Genomic DNA, 13031 nt, shown 5'->3' with positions numbered 1-13031 from the left:
GCCCCAACATTCAGGTCTGAGGTCTGTCAGGCCTTAGATGGTACACTGGTTTGCAGGATGTTTTCCTGCCCCAAAACAAGAATGAAATAAAAGACTCACTAGGGAAGAGGGTAAAATAGCCAGCAAAACTTTTTCAAAGGGTAATAATATAGTTATTGTCCACTATAAATTGCTAAATGGAAGAGGGGAAAAAACAATATAGGAAACGGTTCATATCATACCATCTCAGTATTACGAAAAAATAAATTATATTTACCAAAAAAAGCATCCGTAAGAAATACCTGTTCAATAATTCAACAAACGTATATTGGGAATACACTGTTAAGCATTGTTTTGTTGGTGTGCTGAAAATACAGTGGTTAGCAAAACAAAGCAAAATGAACATAACCCCTACCTTCGGAAAGTTCCATTATCATAATGGCCTTTGAGATGGGGATCACAAGTTATTTCTTCTTTCCATCTCAGATATTAACTTTTTTTCAGTCTTTTAAATTGTGTATTGTTTTAGGAAGACAAATGAATAAGAAATTTAAATGTCTTTTTCAAATTATTTTTACAATGGGTTAACAGGCTGAAAATCTGTTTAAAAAATGGTATGTTTGAGTTATGCAAATAAGAACCTCGGGCTTAAAATCAGTTTTATGAATGAAAAACATCTAAGGAAATTTATCACGAACGGTCACTGTTGGGTAATGGGACTAAGGATATGATTAGCTTTCTTTATTACACTTTGTCTTCCAAATGTTCTATACTGAGCCTGGGTGACTTTCATAATGAGAAAATATATTTTAACGTATGTAAAAGGTCAATAAAATCCAGGAAAAGCTGAGAAAAGATCATAACAAGACAAACCAAAAAGCAAACATATAAGTTGTTAAGGAACATAGGCAGCCTATCAAAAGAAAAAGCAACTTAAAACGCAAAGGGGTTTTATTCCTGAGTCTTGAGTTTTCACAAGGGACCTCATTTAAAGAAGGCCCAGCCCGAGGTCCTGCAGAGTCCGCGCAGGCGCAAGAAGGAAACCACCTCTGTTTTGCGCAAAAGGCTCTGCCTAGTTTTTTCAACCACGAAGGGCGGGGGAAGGCGGGCAGGGTGGCTGCACGGCGCAACACTGCCATCTGCGGGCAAGTAGGACTAACTGCCCCCCAATCCCTAAGGAAAATCTATCTTTTTTGTTGATATTCCACGCAGAGCCTTAGAGATCGTAGCTAAAGAGGCCAAAGCAGTTAGGAGCAAAGACCAGAGAGTGAAGGAGAACCGGTCGAACTGTCGCTGCCGCAAGTCTCCAGGACAAAAGAGGACAAAAGCCTTTCCTATTTTCCCCTACAGAACCTTAGCTACAGAGGCAGGAAGTCCGGGCATCAGGACGGTGCGGTGGAGGGGGGGGGGGGGGGGGGGCGGCGCGCGAAGGGCGGGGCTGCGTCTCAATTGGTCAGTTTTGGGCCTGCGCGCAAGAGATCAGTGAGGTCAATGCCAGTCCGTCTGTCCAGTTCTTTTGGCGGTGTCCTCCCTGACACTGTTGCGAACTGTCCGGTAAGAGACCAAACTGGTGAGATTTAGGTCCAGTTGCTCGACTTCCTGGCCGCATCCACCGCCCAATGTGCGGCCCCTGTACCGATTCCCTGGTCATTCTCTTCCCGCCCAACCCCAGCCTGAAAATTGGTTGTCCCTGAGACACACTGGCTCTCTTCCTCTCAGCCTTCCCTCCTTTGATTCCTCAGGGCAACCTCAGGGCCTAGGGTAAAGACCCAGTCAACTAAGAGCCTCTCTGTTCTCAGTGATGTTCCCCTCCCCTCGGGGCATCCCTCTGCCCCTGGTCATGCCCTGCTCCCCTTCATGCTGTCCCTTTGTAACATTCCTCTCTGTCATCACCCCCATCCTGATGCCCCATGCGTTTGGCTCCCTCTTTCTTTTTTTTTTTTTTTTTTAAGATTTTATTTATTTGACAGACAGAGATCACAAGTAGGCACGGAAGCAGGCTTCCTGCTGAGCAGAGAGCCCGATGCGGGGGCTGGATCCCAGGACCTTGGGATCATGACCTGAGCCAAAGGCAGAGGTTTTAACCCACTGAGCCACCAACGTGCCCCTTGGCTCCCTCTTTCTAACAACTCTTCATCCACACCTCTTGGGGACCTCCAAAGCAGGGACCCCACAGCCTTCCTTGAGTTCTACCAGGCTGCTTCTTCCCCAGCTTACCCAGAACTATAAACTCTCACCCTCAAACACATGTCTGTTGCTCCATGCTCTCTCTTATCTACTTTCCTGGTATACCCCCAACAAAGGACACACTGTGCACCCTCCATACCTGTATGTCCTCTCTCCTCTACCTCCAGTAGCCTTCCACAATCACCAGCACCCACTCTTCTCATGATATTCAGTTGATGAAGTCTTAGAATATAAGTGAGGTTCAGTGGAGTCCAGAGCCGACAACCAAGAAAGAATTCCTGAGACATCTTTCTTGCAAAATGGTGTTTATTGGGAGGTTGGGGGAACCAGGTGGTGGGTATTAGAGAGGGCACGGATTGCATGGAGCACTGGCTGTGGTGCAAAAACAAGGAATACTGTTATGCTGAAAAAAAAAAATTTTAATGGTGTTTATTAAAGCATGGGGACAGGACCCGTCAGCAGAAAGAGCTGCTGCCCCAGGGCTGTGAGGAATGGTCCATTATTTGCTTGCAAGTTGGGAGGGGGTTAGGGATGGTGTAAGTCTCAGGAATTTTGGAAGCAAGGTTTCCAGGACCTTGAGGGGCTAGCTATTGTTGGGAAAAAGGTTATACGTTGAGAAAACCTTTGTCGTGAGATGCTTTAGTTGTACATCAGTGGGCTATATGCTTGGCAATGATTGTCGACACCTATCTTGTAGGGTTTAGAGATAAAGGAAGTTTCCAAAGGAATTGTTAAAGTAGACTCATAGACTTATAGGATCCTTGTTGGGAGTAGGGGTTGGTCAGGCTATGATTGCCCTCTACCCTTAGCAAAATGTTAAGGTGGAGGCATTTGAGTCCCTAGAGGAATGTCACTCTGCCTGTTTTAAGGGCTTGTCAGTGGGTAAGGAAATTTAATAACTTTTCTTCTGCCTCTGTTTCCCACATCACAATGATTATTCATTGAGAAAAAAGAAGGGACCAAATAGGAACTCTTAGCACTTACTAGCAACACTGGACCTGTATTTGCATTCTCTGCTGCCTCTCTGGAGGCAGAGACGTGAACCCAGTTGAGGCAAGGCCCTTCACCTGGATCCCATGCCTATCTTCTGGAGGACACATAGGACTTTGCAATGATCATTCTTTTGTCTCAAACTGCCGTGTTCCCATTTTTTTTCTGGGTCATTTAGTTATCTATAAATATGCTCATATTTCTCACCCTTTCTAAAAAATGAAGTAAAACAAAGCTATCTCTGATCTCATATACTTTCAAGGTACTGACACGTTTCTCTGACGCTCTAAACAGCAAATCTATCTCCACTTGTTCTATAACCATTTTCCTTGCTAACCATTTCAATTGTGCTTCTGCCAGCCTGCCCCACAAAAAAAAAAAAAACACCTATTTTTTTTAAAGTCACTGATGACATTCATATTGCCAAAATCCTATGATGGTGCTGTCATCCTCAACTTATTGCATCTCTCAGATGCCTTTGGTACATTTCACAATTGTTTCTTTTTTGAAACTGTTCCTCCCTCCCTTCCTCCTTCGCTTCCTTTATTTCATTTTAATTTTTGGATATTTGAAAATACACTCTCTGGGTGTTTTTCCTCCAACCCAAATGGCCATTCTGCTCCTTGTCAGTATTTAGTAACTTACTCTTCCCTTTAAACTGGCTTTTAGTTTAAACAGGGCCCTTCTCATGCTACACTCTCTTCATGGGTTGTTTCATTATTTTAGCCAGCAGAAAACAGAACATGTACATGATGGGACCTCCCACAGGCCTAGCTCCTGCATCTCCTGTGCCCTGAGATCCAGATGTGTCTGTATGTTTGTTGGATGGCCTGAAAGAACCATAAACTTCACGTGCCCCAAGCACACCTCTTCATGTCTTGCATCTTGTCGGTCTTCCCCGCAGTCCAGCAACAAGTCCTCTAGATCCAATCTTCAGACTATATTGTGTATGCATCCCCTCTGTGCTTATCTACTGCTACTATTTCAATAGCCACACAATCCCACCAGCTCTTGCCTTCACCACAATAACTTTGGCCAACTTCTGTTCTTGGAACATGCCAAACTTATTCTCTCATCAGGACATTGGTCATCATGGTGCTCTTTGCCTGGGTGAGTCCAGGCCAGGATCTTTACGTAGTTGGTTCCTTCTCAACGGTAGGGTTTCTGCTCCATCGCTGCCTTCTCAGAGAGGCCGTGCCTGACCACTCTGTGTAGTAAATTGTTCCTGACCTAGGACCTGGGCTATTTTCTTCCTAACACTTCCCACACTAACTTCTTCATGCATTGGTTGGTTGGTGGATTGGTATTGTCTTGCTCCCCAGGTAAGTACCAAATGAGCAGCTTTTATAAGAGTACAAAAAACCTATTAAGACAGGTTCCTTTAATGTTGTTGAATGCTAAGTAAGTCACCTTAGACCTGTCATTGCTTCCTGGCAGACTGACATGGGGGTAAGGTGGCAGCACAGGAGGTTTTATCAGAGAATATCACTTTAACTGCAATCTTTAATTGCAAATCTGCAATGTGTGTATGCCTACAATTCTTGTGTTTGTGTTAAAGACACAAAGAATACTGTGCCCTGCCTTATTTTCCTTCTATATCATTAAATTAGTTCACTGCTACTTAAAATAACATAACCATGATAAATGAGAGGGAGAAAGAGAAGGTGTTAGCCCATTATAAAGTCATCTAGGGTAGGCAGCAGTGCTGCCACAACTTCATCTAGTAATCTCTCTGGCTGCATGGCATCAAGCACATTCCTTAGTCTCCCTGGGACTTTATTTCTCCATCTGCACATAGGCAGGCAGTCGAAGTATGTATTTATAAGGTGACTGAGACTGTTCATTCTCAGAACAGGGCAGGAACCAGGAGCTCTCAAAAGAAGTTTGACAGCATCATTGCTTTTCAGTGAGTGACTGCCAGCTAGAGAACTCAGGAGCCTGAGGAAAGCTTCCAGGTGCCAGAGGCCCCACATGTCTTGTCTTGATGGGACAAAAATTTTGCCTACACTCCAAGCTTTTCCTGGACTAGTCAGACATGAACATGCTCTCCAGCTTGCCCCATAACTCCTGAAAGACATCACAAGCTTTGGTTAAGTTCATCTCTGTGCTCAACTCTCCTTGATGGTTACCAGGCACTGGTGGGAGCAGATGACAGGAGTGAAGCTGTCTGGACACTGACATTAAAATTGGTCACACAGCATCTCCTACGACCCTTTTAAAACATGGTGTCTGCCTTTGAACTCCGAGTTTACTTTTATAGATCTTGCCCTGCTGATGAGGGCACAAACATTCATGTTTGGTAATCTCTTCTATTTTATGTTTTTTTTTTAATCAGTTGGCCAATCTCTTTTTTCAAAGAAAAAGAAGGAGGAGGAGGAGGAGGAGGAGGGGTAGGAAAAGAAGAAGAAAATCCCAAAGCTTTCCCTTTGGGGTCTGGACATACTATGGGCAGCCTTGTGAGCATGAAGGTCAAGCAAAAGAATGTTCTGTCCCAGCCTCAGAGGAGAAGAAGACACAGGCAGGAGGTGGCATATGGAGGGAAAGTTCTCAAGGCTCTGTCTCCCCTCTATGGAAGGGGACAAGAGAGCTACAACAGAGAAGTGGGTGCACGATTTTGCCCCATTTGTGTTTAGGACTCAGAAGAGTTCACTTTGCAGGATGAGCCAGCAGCCTCCTTGGGCAGAAGGATGGCTGAGGTTGAGGAACTTAGCTTTCTGGAGCTGATCTTGGCTCCTGCTGTGCTATAGGCAAGACCCCAGGGGCTGTATTCCCTGAGGGGGAAATGTGGAAAGTGACTGAGTCCACAGCCAGGGACACAGGAAGGAAGCTTAAGTAGGCAAGGGAGTAGGGGACCCTGCCACTGAGGCTGTCGTGTGACAGCCCTGCCCAGAGTGGGGATGGAGGCTGAGACCAAGATTCAGAGGGGTCTACAGATGCCAGCAAATGTGAGCTGAGGCTGGGTCAGCCAAACAGCACCAAGTCCTGACCAAGAGGAGAGAGAGGAAAATGCAAGTTTTGTCAGCATGCATGGATGGTGGAGGTCAGTCTCACCAGCTGGACCCGGGAGACAAGAGTCCTCCTCCCCTCAGAAACCACCAAGCATACTGTAAGCACCATAAGAATTTCATATTTCTTTCTTCCTCTTCCAGCATCACCGAGGAGACTTGTAAACTATACATACCCTTTCCCCCACCTTGGGAAGAAGTAGTGAAGTGAAGTGGAAATCTGAGAAACTGAGCATTTTCACCAAAACAGACTGGACATTTATTCAAAAGAACCATTCACATGATAGTGAGAACAAAAGACCCTAGTACTTAGCAACAGCTAATAGGAAAGATAGGAGAGAAAGAAAAATTTTAATTAGGCCAAATGACCATGAGTAACAAAACCAGTCAGCATAGCCTGAGGGGGACAAGCTTGCACAAAATTTAGCAAATTTCACAAAATGACACCTGCGACACATTCTGCCATCCTTTTCAGCTGCTGCCACATCCTGAAACTGCTACCAGAAATAGTTGTATCCTGCTTGTCTCTCTGCTCCTGAAGCTTGCAGTTTGGGACCTGAATCTAATGATTCTCAATCTCAATAAAGGGCATAGGACTTGCTGTTTTTGGCTGTTTAATCCTGAACCTAAACCTTCCCTTTTGGAGCCTACTTTCCATTTGTAGCCAAAGGCTGAGTCTTTCTGGTTTACAAAGTGCATGGCAATAAAGCTTTTCCTTGACTGTGACTAATCTTTGCATTCCAGGATATTTTTGTTGTTGTTGGCAATAGCATCTGATTACACATACAAGATTAGACACCAATCCAGTGCGGTTTTGTTTGTTTGTTTTGTTGTTGTTGTTGTTGGGCTTGGTGTTGTTGTTGTTGTTGTTGTTGTTGTTTTTGCCCCTTACTGTCAAGTCCAGAGCATGGGCATTCATGATGAAGATCACATCAGTCAGGGAGAATAAATCAACCAAAATTCCCATGCAGTCTAAGGAGCACAAGTGATCTATCTCACCATATTATCCTCACCCGCTCTTCTGCTGTTCACCCTCCAATGTGTCCATGTTAGAGGGATTGGAACATCCTTGCATTGTCCTCAACTTTAACCCAGAACATTTTACATACAATAAATAGACTTTCAAAACAGAACATGAAAGAAAAGAAGAGTGGACCAGACAGACACACACACAGGGTGGAGTAACTCATGAGCATTGTCACTGAGGTGAGCGAGTCCTTCTCAGTTCTGTCATTGCCTCCACAACTGATGGCAGATTCCATTCTCCTTTAACAACACAGACCCAATTTTTCAGGTACTCAGCCTTGGAACTTGGCTTCAGAAAATGGTGTAATACCGTGTACTGCTGGGGAAAATCACAGAACCACATTTAGAGACACTATGCGTTCATAGTCTTCATCCTCTCCTGGGGCTTCAGTGCTGTACAAAATGCTTTCTTTGGGACTCTGGTCCCTTCTCCATTCCTTCTTGAAGACATCCCAAGATTACACCTCTCTCTTCACATCCTCTACCACACATCTATCCCTTCCCTGCTAGCCAAAGTACATTCTCATTCTCAGGGGAGATCCTAGCAGGCAGGGAGAGGGAAGGAGAAGTGCTTCTGTGCTGGAAGGGGATGTGGGATTTCGCTGTCATGGAAACATTCTTCTGCACATCCCCACTGGGTCACTCAGCTCAGGAATCAGCCTGGCTGAAGATCCGGGACAGATAAGAAAGCACTTCTCTTCCTCTTGCTCCCTTTCTGTGGCCAGAGGTTGAGATAAAAACTGAAGTTTGTTGCCAGGGCAACTGAAGCTTAACCCATCTGACTCAAGAGAAAAAGAAACAAACAAAGGAGTGGAAACTAAGACTCTGGGTGTGTTGTGGGAGGCCACCTACAGACATGGAAGAGTGACTCAATAAAATTGTCACAAGGGTCCTGTAGATGCACAGACATGTGCACACATGTTTGCTCAAGAGCTCCTTTCAGCCCAGAGCAGCACAGTGACTGCAGCATAAAGTATCTGAGTGAGAGACAGGGAATGAAGCAATAAGGTAGGAATGTAGGCAGAAACCAGATCATGAAAAGGAGGGAGAGATAGCTTATATCTTTAAAATGATTACCTACCTGTTTTTTTGAGGCTCATTTTGACATTTGCATTTCATTTAAATCCATTTGTACAACTACTAATTTAGAAAAACCTCTATGTTAAGTACTTTCACCTGAAAGAATGTGGAACCATATTTAAAAAAATCATAACAGTACATTGCCAAAACTGTGATAATGTTATCTTATAAAGCAGCTCTGTATTTCAACAGAAGCTGCAACAACATCTCTTGAACACCATAGTGGGAGATTGGTTGAACAAGTTCCTTTTAATTTCTAGCATCATAAGAACAAAAAAGCGTTGACAGATCCTCTTTTCAGGACTGGAAATTTTCCTAGTGGCAAACCAAGTGATTAAATAGGTGGTGGTACAGTGATATAGTACAGGAGGAGGCTTGCCCTATGTATGAAAAATTGACTCCCAATTTTACTTTTTTCACAAAGTTTAAGATGTTGCACTTCCTGGCTCTGTGATGTATATTGAATTGAAGTATTGCTCAAATGGTCTTGTAGCACTACATCATCTGTGTGTATTCTAGTACTTTTTTGTTGATCATTGGGGGATAATCTCAATGATCCAGCAGCTGAAAAGATGCATTCAATGTACAGATGCATCTGAAAACATTTGTTTATGAGTTGGTGATAAAAATGTTACAGAATGCCAAAAGAGGCCATCAGTCCAAGAGGAGACCACAGAGGACCAGATTTCTGACACAGGAAGAGGATTCCTTAAGCAAGTGCCTTGCCCTATCTCACAGGATGATGCTGTAACTATAGAATGGGGTCTGGGCTATAGTTCATGGCCTATCAGAGCTCTACAAACCTATGTCTTGGATGGATGGATGGATGGATGGATGGGCTGAGACAAGTTTGCACAGTTTCTGTGGGGATCACATTGCTGATACAAAAGTCTGTGCAATTTAAACAATAAAAAATTTAATTTAATTTAAAAATTTTAACAATTAAAAAAAACCTTAGATCTTTCAGTGAATACTTTTTGATGGTGACAAGTATTCAGGGACAATAGGTTCAAATAGGATCAAGAGCCCTATCTTCTGTCAGTGCTGACATTATTACAGAGGCATCTGTAACATGATAGACATGCACTACAGTTAAGTGTTCATACCCATGGACATTGGAATCAGACAAACCTGGGTTTCACCATTTCTAATCCTCAGAATCACTGCTGTAAAATGAGGATTATATTAATTATGAGATTATATTAGTACCTACCTCATAGTGTTCTTGTGAAATTAAATAAATCAAGGTATTAGTGTTCCCAGCATGCAATATATACTCAGTAATGTTAGTTTCTCCTTACTATAGCTGATGTTAATATATATGTTGTCTTAGAAGATCAAGGATCTGTATCTACTAAAATATATGGAAGTCATAATGGTCACATTACCATGTCCACTACATCTACAGAGATCAGCATTATAGCATGTGGTAATGGCTGTTGGGAGGCTCAGCTATAACTTCATGTCACTTTCAAAGGCTGGGGTTCTGTACTGTTGAATATGGTGCATGCTTTGGCCATGCACCTAGGAAATGGAGCTACCTCTCTTCTGGCAAATGTAGCCTATATCTCAGGAGAACACACAAATACACCAACAAAGATGTGGAAGACAGGGTGGGGGTGAGGAAGTGTGGTCCAGTCAGTTATACCTGATGAATGTCACACTTACCCATCTCCTTGTGCCCCCCTTAAGTCCGTAGTAAATTCTGTCACCAGCGTCTACAACTCCTTCATGTCCACTTCATCCAAACCTGGTCCTTCTCACTCCACTGATCTCCTGGAAACCTGAGCCACTCAGGGGATCTACTAAATGCCTTTTAACACATCCATGGATATCATATTTCTCTCTTGATTAAATGGTCATTCCCAAGGACAGGGGCTGTCTCTGTATTTATCCTCATAAGACATCACAACAGCCAGAAAAAGCATAGAATGGGAAGTGGCAAGGGGGGAGGATTAAGAACTGTGATTGGTAGAATGATCAACCAGTTGTTGTATTAGCCTCTAACTGGCTGCTTTCCCAACATGTAGCTACCCAATAAAGAGCATGAAGAGCAGGTTGTGTGGGAAACACACAATCAGACAAGATCTTGAATCTTAGCTCCACCATATTACTTCCTGTGTGACATTCTGAGGGCTATTCAGGTTTATTTTATGCAAAAATAATGAATTATTTCCCTGTCCTATAACACTTTTGTCAATGTTACCAGCAGTAGAGAATGTAAATTATCACACATTGGGGATTCTCATTGAATGAGACTACTTGCAGCTGAGATGTCAACATTTTGGGCTCATTTTTACTGTCTTGAGAGGAAAGGAAGAGAGAGAGAAAGAGAGGAGGTTGGGGAGAGATAGTGAGAGATAAAGAAAAAAAAAAAAGAAACCAAACTCCAAAAAAATTCCACTTTCACAAGAAGGAAAATAACATATTAAGAAAACCCGATTTTTTTCCTCCTATTTATAAGAGGAAATCAGATCTCACAAGGAAAATTTTACTCTCAGACTCTGGAAAGATCATGAGGGAAGATTCCAGTCCACATTAACTTATATATTTCATTGTTATTTCTAGAGCTAATGTTGTAACTATTGTTATTTACTAGAACCTAGTTATGGAGACTGTAGCAGAAAAGATATTTATTCAACATGGAACATATCCCATTAGGATAATGTTATGATCATGTGGGTACCTGTTAAAGGACTCCACAGGCTGCATCATAAAAAACAGAGATACACAACTATAGCCCATGATGCTTTGGTTTTGGGTAGCACAGACAGAAGGAGGGACAGTGTGTCCTGGAGAGCTGAATGAGGAGCAGACTCTAATGTCTCTGTTCTGAGACAGGAGTTTGGATACGGCCACATCTGCTCTGATTCTTGGGGGGACAGGAGTGGGGGAACATGGAAAGCCACCAGAACCACCAGAGCCACGAGGGAACAAAAGTCCCCCAAAACCGGTTTTCACTGAGCCCATCCCCCATGGGGGCAGGGCAATTCTGCCCAAACAGGGTTGCCCAAGTAACAGCATGGGAGGCTCCTCCCCCAGAAGACAGGCTGGAAGAACAAAAGGCAGACAACCCTAAGGTCCTTGGGTTGTGGTAAATAATTTGCACTTGGTACATTCCCTCAACCACCTCTCAACAGAATGACAAACAGGAGAAACCCCCAACATGGGAAAAAGAGACTGTAACCTCTGCCACAGAACAAATGGATATGGATATAAGCAAGATGTCGGGAATAAACTTCAGAGTAACAGCCCTGCAGACAATAGCTAAGATTGAGAAAATCATTAATGGCAACACAGATTCTCTAAGGGAGGAAATGGGAGCTGATCTGGCAGACCTTAAAAATGTTATCAATGAGATCCAGTCTAATCTAGATACTCTAACAGCTAGGATAAATGAGGCAGAAGAATAAATTAGTGATCCAGAAGACAAACTGATAGAAAAGAAGGATCAGGAGGAGAACTGGAACAAACAGCTTAGGATCCATGAAAACAGAATTAGAGAAATAAATGACACCATGAAAGATTCCAATGTTAGAATTGGAATTATTGGGAACCCTGAGGGGGTGGAGAGAGAGAGAGGACTAGAAGATATATTTGTGCAAATTGTAGCCTAGGATTTCCCTAATCTGAGGAATGAAAGAAGCATTCATGTCCTAGAGGCAGAGAGGACCCCTCCCAAGATCAAGGAGAAAGAGCAATGCCTAGGCATGTAATGGTAAAACTCACAAATCTTAGAACCAAGGAAACCATCTTAAGAGCAGTTAGGGGGAATAGTCTCCTTAAGTACGGAGGGAGAACCATCAGAATAATGTCAGCCTGTCTCCAAAGACCTGGCAAGCCAGAAAGAGCTGGCAAGACATATACAGGGTACTAAATGAGAAGAACATACACCCAAGAATTTTTTATCTGGCAAGGCTGTCATTCAGAATGGATGGAAAGATAAGGAGCTTCCACTAAGCTCCTTATATGACCACTAAGCTGCCCCTGCAAGAATTATTAAGGAGGTTCTATAAAAGACCCCAAGAGTTATCTAGAACAGAAATATAGAGATAATCTATAGAAACAGGGACTTCATAGGCAACATGATGTCAATAAAATAATATCTTTCAAAATCACTCTCAATGTGAATGGCCTAAATGCTCTCATAAAATAGCACAGGGTTGCAGACTGGATAAAAAGACAGTACCCATCTACATGCTGTCTAAGAGACTCGTTTTGAACCTAAAGATATATCCAGACTGAAAGTGAAGGGATAGAAAACCATCTTTCATGGCAATAGACTGCAAAAGAAAGCTGGGGTAGCAATTCTCATATTAGATTAATTAGATTTTAAGCTAAAGGCTGTAGTCAGAAATACATAAGGACACTACATCATTCTTAAAGTGTCTATCCAACAAGAAAAACTAACAATTGTAAATTACTATGCCCCCAACATGAGAGCAGCTATCTACATAGGCTAACTGTTAACCAAAACAAAGAGATATATTGATAAGAATACATTAATAGGCTGGGAGGAGTCAAGATGGCGGAGAAGTAGCAGGCTGAGGCTGCTTCAGCTAGCCGGAGATCAGCTAGATAGCTTATCTAAAGATTGCAAACACCTGAAAATCCATCGGCAGATCGAAGAGAAGAAGAACAGCAATTCTGGAAACAGAAAAACAACCACTTTCTGAAAGGTAGGACCGGCGGAGAAGTGAATCCAAAGCGACCGGAAGATAGACCCCGGGGGGAGGGGCCGGCTCCCGGCAAGCGGCGGAGCAA

Source organism: Mustela nigripes, chromosome X (assembly GCF_022355385.1).
Source record: "Mustela nigripes isolate SB6536 chromosome X, MUSNIG.SB6536, whole genome shotgun sequence".
In the NCBI taxonomy this organism is placed as follows: Eukaryota; Metazoa; Chordata; class Mammalia; order Carnivora; family Mustelidae; genus Mustela; species Mustela nigripes.
The sequence above is the reverse complement of the archived record's forward strand: the minus strand, read 5'-3'. Positions refer to the sequence as shown.